This window comes from Neomonachus schauinslandi, chromosome 3 (genome assembly GCF_002201575.2).
Source record: "Neomonachus schauinslandi chromosome 3, ASM220157v2, whole genome shotgun sequence".
NCBI lineage: Eukaryota > Metazoa > Chordata > Mammalia > Carnivora > Phocidae > Neomonachus > Neomonachus schauinslandi.
In genome coordinates, this window is record NC_058405.1 from 10,801,074 (window position 1) to 10,817,819 (window position 16,746).

General features: G+C 43.3%; 1 protein-coding gene across 1 annotated transcript in view; it reads left to right on the plus strand.

Moving 5' to 3' along the window:
* The first annotated feature begins 7,866 nt into the window (after positions 1 to 7,866).
* The window catches only part of GGACT (gamma-glutamylamine cyclotransferase), a 49,462-nt gene continuing 40,582 nt past the window's right edge, over positions 7,867 to 16,746 (plus strand). Inside the window, exons 1-2 of the mRNA XM_044913516.1 lie at positions 7,867 to 7,912; positions 12,114 to 12,285. The gene's annotated coding sequence lies outside the window, so the exon portion shown is untranslated. The remainder of the gene's footprint in view (positions 7,913 to 12,113; positions 12,286 to 16,746) is intronic.

The following is a 16,746-nucleotide window of genomic DNA, read 5'->3' on the forward strand; positions in this document are numbered from 1 at the left end:
CTCTCTCACCTCTAAAATTCTACCAAGAAGACATTAATTTAGGCTATGGCCTCTTTTAAGATAATGCTCCCCATAAAACACAAATTAGAAGCTGGTGTCTAGTTCAAAGTAGAAGGAGCAAAAGTCCCGTGTGGGACAGCGTGGTTGGAATGAAGGAGACAAGGAAAGATAATGGTGGGGACAGAAGCCAAAAGAAGATACTAAATATTAAGGCCCTCAGCTTCTTTCATTTCCCAATCTCTTTAAACTTTCATAGGAATTACAGTTTATCTTAACATTGGCCAATTCTGAGTAATAAGAAGTAGGAACAAAAGAGACTTTTCACCTTCTACTTTGTAAATATCTGCATCATTTGAAATAATTTTTCCTTCCAAATAAAGGAACTGCATGTGTGGCTTCACAGAGAAATCTTTACTCAAGAGAACCACGGATGTGTTTGTAATAAAGCTGTGGGCATTGGTGGGGCACAGGTGGGAAGGAGACACCATAAGGGAAACTTTAGCAACCAAGATGGTTACTAAATTGCTTTGCCCAACAGACAAGAGAGGTTCTGGGGAGACTGGGGGCTCCAGAGCAATGCTGAGTGGCAAAAACTTGGGAGGCAGCATTCTCCCGATCACCAGTTGAACCACAGGTGTGCAATGTAGGCTCTTCTCTGAACCATTTACATTGTCGCTAGATTCTAGATGCTGTGTGACTGTCTTCATGGTTGTCTGGAAATAGCTGGCATTTGGGTGCATAAAGCTTGCATGTGAGAGGAAAATGTGTTATATCTGGGTTTGAATCCCATTCTTCCATTTATCAGGCGTATGACCTTAGGCAAGTGCAATGGGTTGAACAGCATCACCCCAAAATTCATGTCCACTAGGAACCTCAGAATGTGACCTCATTTGGAAAGAGGGTCTTTACAGATACAGTTAACCATCTTGAAATGAAATCATCTTGGATTTATGGCAGGCCCTAAGTCCAAAGACTGGTGTCTTCATGAGAGGAGAGGTCCCCGAGAGACACACGGAGGAAAGGCCATGGGAGGACAGAGGCAGAGGTGGGAGTGATGCAGCCACAAGCCAAGGAAGGCCTGGAGCCACGAGAAGCTGAAGAGAAAAGAAGGATCCCTTCTAGAACCTTCAGAGTGAGTGAGTACAGACTTCTGGCCTCCAGGGCAACATCTCTTGTTTAAAGCCCCCAGGCTTCCTGGTAATTTATGGCAGCCCAGGAAACTAGTTCAGCAAGTAACCTAGTCTTTCAGCAATTTGGCTTTCTTGTCTATAAAATGGGGGGTAATACTACTTGTTTTCACAGAATTATTGGGAGTTTTAAAGGAGAAAGGGTATGTAAAGCCCTAGACCAATGTTTGGCACATAATAATGTTCAATAAATAATCGAAGGGGGATAACCCTCACTTTCCTTGAAGTTTTTTCTCCTGTAATTAAATGTCCAGAAACAATCTCAGATTTATATTTTTAGCACTATGTTCTGAGTCTGATTCGTTTAGCAAGTACTTTATTATTATTATTTTTTAAAGAGAGAGAGAGTGCATGTGTGTGCACAGGCCCGGGGGGGGCAGGGATGGGGGGAAGGAGGGCCAGAGGGAGAGAGAGAGAGAGAGAATCCCAAGCAGGCTCCACGCCCAGCACAGAGCCTGACATGGGGCTCAATCTCATGACCCTTAGATCATGACCTGAGCCGAAATCAAGAGTCAGATGCTTAACCGACTGAGCCACCCAGGTGCCCCGCAAGTACTTTAAATGTTACATTCTTTATCAAAACTGTCTTGAGCATCCTGCATTTCTAATAATGTTATTTTTAAATACGTGGCATTTTTCAAGGACCAATAAAGCTTTCTGCTTCCAACTTGTGATAAGTGTTTGAGAAAATATTATTCCTTGTAGATTTCAATTGCACTTTTAGCCATCTTTTAAAAACAGATTCGTCTCAGCAGCTACATTTCTACAGCACTAATTTTGATGGCTGGACTTGAGATTTGTCTCAAAGAAAATCAAAACTACTCATTTCTAGAACTTTCTGATAAAGTAAATGGATGATGGCTTTTAGAGTACTAGTCTAGGAACCTACAGACATCAGCAAACAAGATGATAAAGTGGAAAGAACAGAGACCAGGAGTGTGAGATTATCCTAGGGCCAAGTTGAAGGCTTAAGTCATTTTTTTGTTAGTTACAAACACTTCCAACTTGCCACTTGTTACCAGGAACCTGGAATGAGCCACTGAATTACTTACTTCATGTCTAAGGTGCTTCTAATACAATTAGGGGTGGTAGTGGTGGTTACTGCTTTGTTGTTAATTCCTCCTCTATGAAATAAGAGGGTTGGGCTATGCCAGTGGTCTTCAAACATCCCCAGATGCTTAACCCTTTTTTCTAAAAAACCTAAATCTTATCAAGAAGTCTACCATAAAAAGTTATACAAGTGAGCTGCTTCGGATGCTGATATAAATGGTCATTTAAAAATTTCTTGTGAAACATAAGAACGTTTGAAATACCAACACCTTTGTGGAAGTAAAATATTTGCAAGGTTTCTAGTCCTTCAAAATATTTTGAAGGCAAAACATACTTCAGACTGAAAAAGGAAAATTCTCCTCTGCCATTCATCAGGCTGAGATAGCACAGAGTATATTAGCTGTGAAGTAAACAGGAAACCCATTCCTCCCATGGATACGCTGAAGTGATACGTCAGATATCCCCCTTCAGTGGGTGACTGCTTTCTTACTAAGAATTTGTTCTGGAAAAGCTCTGAGTATAAGAAACATTGCTGTTTGAAATCATCAGTAAGAATGGGCAAGCGACGTAAGCTCTCTACTTCATCTGTAAAGTAGAGGAAATTCTCTTCCTGGTCTTTATCATCCAATGCAGGAGTAAGCCTCCAGCATAATCATGTATATGAAAGCTCTTCATGGTTGGAACTATACATACAGGGTTGTTCATTGGAATTAGTACTTTTAACAACAAGGTTCATTTTAATTTAAAGATTTTATTTATTTATTTGACAGAGAGAGAGAAAGAGAGAGAGAGAGAGAGGGAGAGCAGGAACACAAGCAGGGGGAGTGGGAGAGGGAGAAGCAGGCTCCCCGCTGAGCAGGGAGCCCGATGCGGGGCTCGATCCCAGGACCCTGGGATCACGACCTGAGCCGAAGGCAGACGCTTAACGACTGAGCCACCCAGGCGCCCCACAACAAGGTTCAAATATAAAAGAAACCATTAGCCCAGGCGACATACATCTCAGTGTATACTACCCAGCTTCCCTATTTTAGCCCTTGTGTTACAGAGCATGGGTTGGGGCTCACCAAGTCATGTAGCTTGGGTTGACCAAAGTCAACCCAAGCTACATTTTATTTTGTAATGTCTACATTTCTAGGCACCAGGTGAGCATTATTTCCTTTAAAAAGTTACTGTTTTGGGGGCATCTGGGTGGCTCAGTTGGCTAAGTGTCTGCCTTCAGCTCGGGTCATGATCTCAGCTCGGGTCATGATCGCGGGGCCCTGGGATTGAGCCCTGCGTCGGGCTCCCAGCTCTGCAGTGAGTCTGCTTCTCCCTCTCCCTCTGTGATCTCTCTCGCTCTCACTCGCTCTCAAATAAATAAATAAAATCTTAAAAAAAGTTACTGTTTGGACAGCAGGACCAAATTGCTTGATTATGGTTTTAGGAAGAACAGTGGCAGCAATATTATATGCTCAGAGATTGGTTTGTGGCCTAACAATGGTTCTTAGCTTCCATCATGATGGATGGCATATTTCATTGGTCAAATTACTTTTTCTGGGAGTTCTTACAATTATTTTCCAATTCATGATTAGGGATTTATTCACCAAAACTAATGAAATAATCTTACATATATAATCTCTTTAGTCTTTGCCTGTTATCCTAGAAGTACAGAAGCTGGGCAAGAATAGCATAAACCATTTCAATTCCAATTGCCTGGAATAGTCCATAAACTTTTTAGAAAAGATACTGCATTTCTTTTGTGGAGAAAAAGTCAACACCTTATTTTTAGATATCTGACAGCAAGGGGCACCTGGGTGGCTGGGTCAGTTGAGTGTTTGACTCTTGATTTCAGCTCGGGTCATGATCTCAGGGTCATGAGATCGAGCCCCTCGTGGGGCTCTGCGATGGGCATGGAGCCTGCTTGGGATTCTCTCTCTGCCCTCCCCACCCTGCTGGTGTGCATTCTCTCTCCCTCAAAAAAAAAAAAATCATCTTTAAAACATTAATCATTAATTCCAGAAATACCAAGATTGAATTTAATGTGAATGAAAGTAGCTTCATGAGGTTGGTTTTCTCTGTTCGTTAATTTCTTTACCATGGGGATTGTTTAGCAGTGAGATCTCTGGTACTAAGTAAAATAACTTGACAGAATGAAAAGAAGGAAAAAATAACCCTGCTGCTTTCAAATTTAACAACAGTTTTTTAGAGCCAGGTTTAGAAAAGGAAGCAAGGAATCCAATTATTTGGAGAATGTATTTGTTTCTACTTTTTGCACACAAATTTTCTAAATTAGTCTAATTAATGGATCCTGTGTTGAACTACAAAGCCTTTTTGTTAAGTTCATAGTGGGAAAATGATCAAAAAGTAAAGTTCACTTAAATAAATATTATTGAATACCTAACTCTGTGCACCACAGTGGCAAGTGCTAGAAACTCATACAAAGGATACAAGTCTGCCCTCGTGAAACTCAGTCCAGTAGGGAGTCAGTTGTATAAATCAACTATTACAGAAGAGAGGGGTAGGCATTGTAACAGAGGCTGGAGCAAAAAACTATAGGGCAAGGTAGATAAACTCTTTCTATAAAAGGGCAGATGGTAAATCCTTCAGGCTTTGTGGGCCACAGAGTCCACGATTGAATGAGCGTGACTATGTTTTCAGTAAAAGTTTATTTATGAATACTGAACTGTTAATATCATGTAACTTCCACGTGTCACAAAGTATTCTTTTTTCTTTTTTTTTTTTTTAAAGATTTTATTTATTTATTTGAGAGAGAGAGAATGAGAGACAGAGAGCACGAGAAGGAAGAGGGCAGTGGGAGAAGCAGACCCCCTCCCGAGCAGGGAGCCCGATGCGGGACTCGATCCCGGGACTCCAGGATCATGACCCGAGCCGAAGGCAGTCGCTCAACCAACTGAGCCACCCAGGCGCCCTCTTTTCTCTTTTCAAACATTAAAAAATGCAAAACTCATTAGCTCATGGGCCATACAAAAACAAGTGTTGGATTTATGTTGCAGGTTATTTGGGGCCAAAGATGACTTTTTAAAATGATTTACTAGAATAATTTGGTAATATTTCAGTAGATTTTGTAGTGTTATTTAAATTTCAAGCTCCTTATATAGTCTCCTTGCTCTGTAATTTATTTCACATTATACTACAGTTTCAAAAGATGAAGATGTGTTCCTTTCTGTAGTATGTTACTTGCAATGCTGGAGGCATGTGGGAGGGGAGAAGGACATGGGGCCAGCCCCTTTCACATAAAGTAGCAGTGTATTTAGTCAAATATAAATATAAATCAGGCATCTACCTTATCTACCTTATTGCACGGAAGTCTGGAAAACGAAGCTTGGCAATTACCTGCTTGGATTTAGATAACAACAATGGTCAAACTGGATAATTCCAATTAAAGATAATTTGTTGGTTTAAATCATTTGAGTTGATGAAGGAAATGTCTGCTGAGCTTTAAACCTACGTAAGTCATTTGCAGGCTTGACCCTGAGCCTGGAGGATATGGGAGATTTTAGATGGCAAAGTAATGGACCAGAATGAGCACAAAAACAGCTGATGGTAGGTGAACCCTTTTCGGCCAGTGACTCACCTCTACAATTTGGATGCAACCTGATAGCCTCCACCAGTCAACTCTGTTCCTAAACCTGTCAGAGCAGTTGGCTTGTAAAGCACTCTCGTGTAACCCACCAATACTAAACTGACAAGCCATGGACTCATAACTGACCACTCAGTTTCCTTGAAAAACTATGTGACTCTCATCTTTCCAAAGGCAGTCCACACCATTGCCTTTGCTGGGCAGTTGTATTCACACAGTGTCCCTGTGTGTGTGCTCATACACAAGGAAATCCTGGGAATCTAGATCCTATTCCAGTCTACCTGAACCAGAGTCTGCATTTTTAACCAAGATCTTCAGTTGATTCACATGCACATTTCAGTCCGAGAAGCACTAGAGCAAATCTTCACTAAATCATGGTTCTCAAACTTGAAAGTACATCATAAACATTAAAGGGCTAGGCCCCACTCCTGGAATTGGTGATTCAGAACGTCTGCGGTGTGCCCTGAGATTTTGCATCTCTAAATTCCTAGGTGCTTTGATATTGCTGACTGGGGTCCAGCATTTTTGCACATTTTGCATTTACACATTTTGCATTTTTCACATTTGGAAAACTACTGCTTTAAACTATTTGTCTATGAGTTTTTGAGAGTTAGCTGAAGACTTCATCCCACAGAGCCTAATCTATGTTGAATCAGATTCCTTAGCCTTACCTGGTAATAAATGCAATTGAATGCTCACCTTGTCACCAACTTTAATTTTCCTTCACCAGAGGTATTATTTATTCATGTATTTGGCTCGTTTTCTTTTGCCAACATAATTCGTCCTCCCTCAAAAAAGAAAAGAAAGGAATCATTTTTCATTTAAAAAAATTAAGGTGATTACTGCTACTCTTTAAATAAGTTGTTAAAAATATATGCTAGACAAGACTTTTTTTTAATATTTCAATGTAATTATGAACTTCTCAAGACAAGAAAGAACTCTATGAAATAAATTATGGCTTATGAATCTGACCTTTTAGATTTCTTTTGGAACTGTACATCCATTCAAAACACAACCACATCTACATTATCGGAAATGTTTGGCTAAAAATCAAATCATAATAAAATTTCAACTAGTCCACATACATGAAAAAATGGAAGGTGCAGAAGAAGATTAAGGGGGATTATTGCTATTCCAGTAACTACTTATATATTTGTGTCTTTGAGGAGAAGTGGACCTCTATCTCTGTGCCCTTCTTGGTCACCTGGGTCCCAAAAGGAGCACTGCTTAAACCCAGAATGAACAAAGTCTCTAGAGAAAAATTCTCCTTCAGCTTTTGGTCTTCACTCTTCTAATTTCTGGGGTTCAAGTTTAGTCCTAGGAGCCAGGGAACCCACGGGAAGTCATTTCTTTCATTGTCCCCTACAACCACTGCTTTTTTAAAAAGGGAGGATATCAGAAGGGAAGACGAACCATGAGAGACTTTGGACTCTGAGAAACAAACTGAAGGTTCTAGAGGGGAGGGGGTGGGGGGATGGGTTAGCCTGGTGATGGGTATTAAAGAGGGCACGTATTGCATGGAGCACTGGGTGTTATACGCAAACAATGAATCATGGAACACGGCATCAAAAACTAATGATGTAATGTATGGTGCTTAACCTAACATAGTAAAATCAAATTTAAAAAATAAAAATAAAAAGGGAGAATAGGAGAACATGTGTTGGTATCGACTATAGGATTACGTGTATCCAGTATGATACCAGCGCTGAGTGTGGATGCTCTAGGGTGAGCCTTTGGTGATGTGTGTACCTGTCCTCCCGGATGCATTCTCAGGGGCGCGCTCATTTCTGTGTGTGTATCCGTGGTGTGCCCCCGGGTGTGTCTGGGTCCCACACAGAGCCAAGGCTGCCATGAGGCCCCAGGCGGGACGCATGCGAGCGGAGCGTCGGTGGCGGGGCGCCCCAGGTGTGCGCGGCGGCGTGGATCCTGGCGCGTGCCCAGGTGTGTGCTCGGGGCCCCGGGCGGGCGGGTGCCGCGTCTCGCCTCCAGGGGGCGCCGCCGGGGGCGGCCTCCGGGGGCGCCTGCGCCAGTCTCGCCCCAGATTTCCGCCCGCTGCCCGGCAGGCTGTCCCAGACCGCGCCGCGCTCTGCGGCAGGTGAGGCGCTGGGCGCGGGCCGAGCCGGGGCTCCTGTCCCCGCTCCCTCCGCGCGGGGGCTTTGGGGACGCCGGGGACTCGGGGCGTCCATCCCTGCGCGCCGCGTTGCGTTCGCCCCCAGTGCGGCGGCCGCGGGAGCCGGGGAGGGAACGCGGAGGCCGGGGACCGAGCCTGGCCGCGAAGGGGCCGCGGGCGGCCTGCGGGACCAGCCGGAAGACAGGGGGGCACCCGGCCACGAAACGGGTCCCCAGAGCCGCTGCACGCGGCGGGACGCGGGCGCCCCCGCCAGAGTGGGCGAGGGCCGAAAGAGTTAGGAACTGTCTGCAGGTGTGGACGCTGCCCGTTCGTATCAGGAGAGCGTGGTGATTATCCAGTAGGTAGTTTTAAAAAACGAACTCTCCGGTGGACGAGGGCAGCACTTTTCGGAAATTCTGTCTTTAATTTCGGAGATTCCTGTTTGTGAGGAAACCAAAAGCTGCCAAAGAAATCCAAATACTGGCATTTGTCAGTTTATGACCTGAGGTTTCTTTGGAGCTGTTAGGGACACGTCATGTCTGAATCATGGGGAGAAATGTCTCTTGCTGCCTTAATCAGCACGTCTGGTTATTGCGCTTTCACTCCGTTGGCCAAAGATAACTCGGTGATTGCGCTTGAAACCCTGTCAGTGCACAGTTTTTTTAAACGTACCTTCTTGACTCCAAGCTTGCCTTATTAAATAACTGATAAGAAAATGCATGAGACTTGTAGCCACTTTTTTTTTTTTTAAGATTTTTTATTTATTCATTTGAGAGAGAGCACAAGCAGGGGGAGAGGCAGAGGGAGAAGCCGACTCTCAGCTGAGCGGGCAGCCCCACCGGGGGATCCATCCCAGGACCCGGAGGCCAGGACCGGAGCCCAAGCAGACGCCCAACCGTCTGAGCCACCCAGGCACCCCTGTAGCCACTTTTTAAAAAGCAGATCATTCTTTTTGCCAAATGTCCTAGGGAGAAATCATGTATTAAAAACTAAAGGACAGGGATGCCTGGGTGGCTCAGTGGGTTATGCATCAGACTCTTGATTTCCGCTGAGGTCATGATCTCAGGGTTTTGTGAACGAGCCCCAAACGTGGAGCCTGCTTAAGATTCTCCCTCTTCCTCGCCCTCTGCCCCTCCCCCCCATAAAAAAAGCAAAACAAAACTAAAGGACACCTCTAAATCTGTTGGATTGACCTATATAAAGTATAGGTCTCACACTGTCCTTATGTACTTTTTCCTATAACAGAAGACTATTCCCCCTGGTCTCATTCGATTTATTGAAATGCTAGTATGGAGAGCTCCTGCAGTTTGCCCTCATTTTCCCAAAATGCCTTGTTTTCCTGAAATGACTCCCAGGAGAAGCCAGAAGTTCCTGAATAAGCAGACAACCCTGGTAGAGCATTTGTATTTCAAAAGCTGAATTTGTAAAGTTAAATTAATTTCTAATTGGTGGATTTTTGTTCAGAAATATTTTGGACTAGTTGACCTTGCCAACGCGTGTCTTAACTGTTAGCATCAGACCTAGAGAGGGTGGTTATTCATGCTGGCCTTAGCTATTGGGCAGCAGGAAGTACAAGAGAACAGAGACAGAAGCTAACCGTTTTTAAAATTATCTGTTCATTTTTTTTTTTTTTTAATCTAGTGAGATCTCTTGAAAGTTCCAGCCTGTGTCAGCTCTTCTAAGTGGAGTCGCTGGAAGGCTTTGTACCCACAGTTAGCCAGGTGTTTTACCAGGGGGTAGGGCCCCCTGCAGACTGGTATGGAGGGGGATGAAGCATTGTTTGTTTGCAGAGGGACGGGTCCCAAGGAGAGGCGATGATAAGAGGACACATTCAAGCAATCTTAGCATTCTTCTCTAGAACATTCTCTATTAAGGGGCAAACCTTAGCAATTAGAGATTTTATTAAGAGAGCACCAGGTAAACATGACCAGCCTCTTATTTAACAGAAATTCATTCTTTAATTGTAGGTCTCACTCTTGTCAGTGAAGCCGCTCGGGGCAGGATAGCTTTGTTTAGGTTAGACCTGGCCTTGGACCTGAGAGCTGTATAGGCAGAGCTTACTGTGCACAGGGTGTTATTATAACTCCTGCAGTGGAATTACAGAAACGACCCAGTTGCTAGGAGTCTCAGGGTTTGTATGGCATTTTGAGGTAACAGACACAGTAAGGAGTTGAAATGTTAAGGATGAAAGAAATTTCAAAGAGGCAATGGTCTGTTGGGGCACAGCGAAATGAATTGTCACTGGAGGACCTGGCTGGGGTCACATTTGGGCTGGACTTTGAGCAGGGAGTAGAATTTTGATGGGCTAAGGACTGGAATGGGGCATTCCTGGTGGCAGACACCATGAACAGAGGTAAGGAGCTTAAAATGTAACTATGTTCAGAGATAGAGGAGCAAAGGGTGTGCTGAGGCCGGACTCCGTGTCAGAATGGGTGAGGTGGGAGGCCCACCTGAAGAGAAAGGCTGTCTGGCTGTAAACCCTACTTTTTTTTTTTTTAAAGAAGGGGTGGGGCAGAGGAAGAGGGAGAGAGAGAATCTTAAGCAGGCTCCACAGTAGGCATGGACCCAGACACAGGGCTTGATCTCACAGCCCTGAGATCAGGACCTGAGCCAAAATCAAGAGTCGGACGCTTAACCGATCGAGCCACCCAGGCATCCTTATGAGCTCTACTTTTTGATCAAGGTTTGGGGTTTTTTTCCTTTTTATTAAAGCAAATGCAAAAGCAGAGGGAATAGTACAATGAACCTCCCCATTATATTTCCACAAATAGATCGAACAGTTTGTTAAAACAATTTCTTTGGCCATTATCTGCTTCATCTTTTTTGTTGTGGAAGCAGTTTAAATTCCAGATGCCGTATCACGCCCTTAGATAGTGCAGTATGCGCTTCCAACAAAAGGTCTTTTTCTCATATAGCCTTAATACCATTGTCATCTCCTGATTGTATTGACAGTAATTCCATAATGTTTTCTAAGGCCCAGTCCACAGAGTTCCTTGATCGCCTCAAAAATGCACTTTAACTGTTGGTTTGTGTGAGTTGGAATCCAAACAAGGTCCACACGGGGTATTTTGTTGAGTAGCTGTTACCTCTTTTAATCTAGGACAGGGGTTTGGCAGACTTTGTGAAAAGCTCCAGACACTAACTCCCACAGGCTTTGCTGTCTGGTCTCAGTTGCAACTACTCAACTGTGCGTTCCTGCAAAAAGTAGCTATAGATGATATGGACGTGAATGAGCGTGGCTGTGTCCCAATACAGTTTTGTTTTCAAGGCTTTTTGGTTTAAACTCCACCGGTAGGCTGGACTTGTTTGAGGGCCGGAGTTTGCTGACCCTGGTCTATCACAGTCCCAGTGAGTTCTTTTTTTTTTTTTTTTTTTAAAGATTATTTATTTATTTATTTATTTGAGAGAGAGAGAGAGAGAGAAACAGCATGAGAGGGGGGAGGGTCAGAGGGAGAAGCAGGCTCTCCGCCGAGCCGGGAGCCCGATGCGGGACTCGATCCCAGGACTCCGGGACCACGACCTGAGCCGAAGGCAGCCGCTTAACCAACTGAGCCACCCAGGCGCCCCCCAGTGAGTTCTTTAATGCCAATGATTTACTGGTGGCCCTTGGTTGCCTATAAATGCCTCACATTCTGGATTTATTTGGCTTTTTGTATAGTATGGTTTAGATTGCTCCTCTATCCCCTATATTTCCTATAAGCTGGACGTTAGATCTAAAAGTTTAGGTTAACTAGGTTTGGTTTCTCCATTTTTGGCAGGTGATTTGAATTGTTTTTTAATATAAATTTATGACTTTAAAAGACTCAGAAACCCTCATCCAAGAGGCTCAATATTCCTAAAATGGGCTTTGCCTGATGGCTGAAAATACACTTTTTTCTTTCTCATTTTATTTTCTTTACTTGAAGGAGAGGATATGGTTGCTGTTTCTCAAGGCAGGTTCTCAAGTTGAGAACTTTGAACCCCTCTGCTAGGTCAGTGGTAACTCTCCTCTGTTCAAGCCACCCTGTGGCCCCTCGGATGGTGGACCACATTTTCCCACTGAATGGAAATACCTTCCTTTCTGGGCCCAGGCCCAGGGTTTCAGATGCCGTCCAGCAGGGGCTGGGTGGTTTGTTTTTGTTTTGAAGCCCCTTGTCTCTGAAACACTCAACTCTCTTCACTTGCCCTCCTCTTCATCCCCCGCCAGGACTGAGAGCTGGATACCTGGTCCATGGTCTACTGGTCACGCTGTGAGGTGTGAGTACTTACCCTGCTGTCCCATTTGGCAAGGCTTCTGAAGTCAAAGGCTTTGTAAGCTTTCACACTTCCTATGGTGCTGGATTCCAGGGCGACCCAGTTTGGGAGAAACAAGTTTACGGGTAAGAATTGTTTTTTCTTCTGTCTTAGTGTCTTATTCCTAAAACCTGGAGCACCAGAGGAAGTACCTTGACAAAGGTGACAAAGTACCGTGTCACTTGTGGAAGTCCTTGTCTTTCTGTTGTTTAAGGTTAAAGGTGAAACTGTTCATCCCTGTACTCATTTTTCCAGATAACATGTTATTGATCTTTTTCTTATTGATTTGTAAGAATTCTTTATACACTGGAGATACTAATATTTTGTCATATGTGTTACAACCGTTTCCCCCATTTTTTAACTTTGTTTACAATATTTATGCTCTGCAGAAAATTTAACTTTATATAGGGGAAAAAATTCCAGTTTCCCCTTTATAGGTCCCTCGATTTATGTTTTGCTTAGAAAGACTTGTCCATTTCAAGATTGGTTTTTTTTTTTTGAAAGAATTAATAACACAGGTAAATGAATATGTGATGAGAACTAGGAACATGTGATTCTGTAAAAGAAGAATATTGAGGGGCGCCTGGGTGGCTCAGTTAGTTAAGTGTCTGGCTCTTGGTTTCAGCTCAGGTCATGATCTCAGCGTCATGAGATCAAGCCCCACATTGGGCTCCACCCTCTGTGTGGAGTCTGCTTGAGTTTTTCTCTCCCTCCCCTCCGCTTGCACTCTCTCCCTCCCTCTCTCTCTAAAATAAATAAGTAAATTTTAAAAAAAAAAAAAAAAAAAAGAATATTGAAGGTGGGCTCTTTCTACTAGATCATATAATACTGAATTGATTAAATGTTGGTGTTAAGTATCACCCTACATTGATAAGTGTTGAAGTTGGGATTTGGGTGTTTGGAGGATCATTCTTTTTTTTTTTTTTTTTTTAAAGATTTTTATTTATTTATTTGACAGAGAGAGACACAGCGAGAGAGGGAACACAAGCAGGGGGAGTGGGAGAGGGAGAAGCGGGCTTCCTGCAGAGCAGGGAGCCCGATGTGGGACTTGATCCCAGGACCCTGGGATCACGACCTGAGCTGAAGGCAGTCGCTTAACCAACTGAGCCACCCAGGCGCCTGGAGGATCATTCTATCATCACTTCTGTATAGATTTGACTTTCCATAATAAAAAAGTTTTTCTTAAAAAAAAAAAAGAATAGGGACACCTGGGTGGCTCAGTCGGTTAAGCGTCTGCCTTCGGCTCAGGTCATGATCCCAGAGTTCTGGGATCGGGTCCCGCATCGGGCTCCCTGCTCTGCGGGGAGCCTGCTTCTCCCTCTGCCTCTGTCTCTCTCTCTGTCTCTCATGAATAAATAAATAAAATCTTTAAAAAAAAAAAAAAAAAGAATAATAGGGGGAAAAACCATCTTTGTCCCATTTGTTCATATTCAGCAACTATGAAGCTTCTCTGCGTTGAACACTGGGGCTGTTGTGTTAAGAAATGCACAGGATCTTGGAACTTAGATTTCTCACATGGGGGACAGGTGTTAATGCTCGGTTAAGGGCAACAACTCCTTTGTCAGACCACCTGGCTTCAAATCCTGGCTCTGCCACCTACCAGCTGGGTGATTTTGACCTTTCTAATTAAAAAAAATAAGGGATAATAATTATGTCTACCTGATAGGCTTGTTGGGAGGATTGAATCAGAAAACCCATGAAAAATCCTTCTTTAGGTACTTAGTACTAAGTAAATGCTCAATAAATGTAAGCTCTGAAGGAGAGAATAGCTGCAGTCAAGCAAGCACTGAGCTGGAGAGGTGTAGGTGCCGAGTGAGTGTATGGAGTGGGGGGTCATGACCTGTCCTGGGTAAGTAGGTTTGGGAGAACTTTTCAGGGGAAAAGACCTTTGAGCAGAGATGTGAGATGTGGAAGATCTTGTCTTTGAATTCCAATGAAAATACGCTTGCTTGGTGAGGTGAGAGAAGGGGGTGCAGGCACATGCAGAGGCCCAGGGACGAGGAGCAGGGCTGCCTGGTGCTGCCGGAACAAGGTGGCTCCAACTTCATGGCTTAAAACAACACACATACTTACTCATCTTACGGTTCTCTAGGGCAGAAGTCAACACGGGTCTCACTGGCTGAAATCAGGGCGTCAGTGAGGCTGTGTCCCCTCCGGAGGCCCTGGGGGAGAATCTGTTTTCTCGCCTTTTCCCACTTGGAGAGGCCACCGGCATTCCTTGGTTCATGGCCCCCTCCCTCCACCTTGACAGATGGCATTTTGTCCCCTTGCCCTTCTGCCATGGTTACAGTTCTCTCTGCCCCCAGCCAGGAAAGCTGCTGCACTTTGGAGGCCTCGTGTGGTTAGATCGGGCCCATTTGGATAATCCAAGCTGATTTCTGCATTTTAAGGCCCTTAACATTAATCACATCCCTTATGCCATGCAAGGTAACATGGTCACAGGTTCCGGGGATCTTTGGGAGGCCTTCATTTAGTCACCTCACCTTGTGCTGCTGTAGCTGCTGCAGGATCAGGGCAGCGCTCCAGACATTTGGGACCGTCAGATAGTTCTTACCAGGCGCTAATAATCCCCAGGGTGTGGTGCCTCAGCTCGTCCCTGCTGACACGGTGACTCTAGGCGCTTGGGTACTCTCCTTCAGCACTGGGAAGAGAGGCTTCTGGGTGAAGGAGACAGATGAGCTCCACTGAACAGCAGTCAGAACCCTTGACTCACTGCTGTGCCCCATCCTCCCCACGGGTCACTCCTGCCTCTGCGCCCCGATGGGGCCATTGCTGCTTGTGGCTTGTGGCCTTTTACTTTTCTCTGCTATTTTTGCCTGTGTAGTTGTTTTTGCACACTAGCCTTAAACGCTGCTGGACTATTTCAAACAAAATTCATGCTAAACTATTTAGCATTAGATGAGAACCTCATTTTGATTCCCACATAGCATCTTCCACTTAATAGGCCACCAGTAAGAAAGGTATTTCCAGTTGGTTGAGAGTGTTATTGGAACTCTGATATTTTGAGTTAAGTCAGAATAAATTAGAGTGAGAAAGAGTAAATTAGACTTCTCCTATTATGCTGTCCTCTCCTCCATGTGTTCATATTACTGCATCTATCTTTAAACTTGTGAGTGTTAGTTACCTCTTCCTGATGTTGTCACCTGCACTTAGGAGTATGCAGCAGATTAGTTAATGAAAATTATTAATATTTCTTCAACTCATGGTGATTCTACTAATTTATGAGCATTAAATGAGATTTGAGAAGCATTCTTTAAGCCATTACTTGCACCATCATGAAGCCCTTAATTGTGAGAAGAATCACAAACTGCCTGGACTCTCTCCCTCAACTTGGCTTTCCGAGAAGTTAAATACAGAGTATAAAAGCCTAGTAAAAACTATAAGGGGAGATCACAATTGACCCTTGAACAACACAGGTTTGAACTTTGTGAGCCCACTTATATGCAGCTTTTGTTTTTTGATAAATACAGCATTTGTAAATGTACTTTTCTTCCCCATGATTTTTTAAATAACATCTCTTCTCTAGCTTACTTTACTGTAAAAATACAGTATATGATACATATAGCATACAAAATATGCATTATTTGACATACATGTTACAACTAGGGCTTCTGGTCACCAATAAGCTCTTAGTAGTTAAGTTTTGGGGGAGTCAGACATTATACTCAGATTTTTCGAATGCAGGGTATTGGTGCCCCCAACCCCAGTGTTGTTCAAGGGTCAACTGTAGTGTATCTTATATATGAATAAAGAACAGTTAGGGCATTTGGGGGAGTATTTATGAAGATTAAGTCACTGTTTTTTTCTCTCTCAGCATTTATTATGAACGTACTCAAAAGGAGAGTACAGTAAACCTTAAACCTTATGAACCCACACAGCATCAGAAATCCGTGCACCATGCTGACTTTGCCACACTGTTCCATTTGCCCTTCTCCCTTTGTTTTTTTGAGGGTGGTTTTTTTTTTTTTTTGAGGTTTTTTTTTTTGCTTGCTTCTGGAGAATTTTGAAGCAAACGCTAGAAATCATGTCATTTTATTACTAAATATTTTAGTATGAATTTTTTTAAAGTTTAGTTTTTTACATAACTATAGTCCTACCTAACAATGAATGAAACATCCTTAATATCATCTAATACTATATTCAAATATCCCCATTTGCCTAAAAAGCTCTGTGCAGTTGGTTTATTCAAACCAGAGTCAAAACAAAGCCCATTCATTATATTTGGTTTTTACATCTCCTAAGTCTCTTTTAATAATAAATATTGATGTATGCCAGGCATTAGCTTAATTCAGAGTTCTCTTATTCTTACTTTTACCTCTTATTTTTAACTGTTTAGAGTAGTTACATACTCTCATACTTTCATTATTACTAGAATTTATATAAAGTAAAATTGGCCTTTTTTCTTGTATAATTCTGCAAGTTTTAAAATTGATTGATGTAACCCTCATCACAGTTCTTTTACAGAACAGTTCCACCACCAAAAAAAGCCAGAAAACAAAACCAGAAAATACCAAGCCCTCCCTCATTCTGTCCCATTGTAAGTCAAA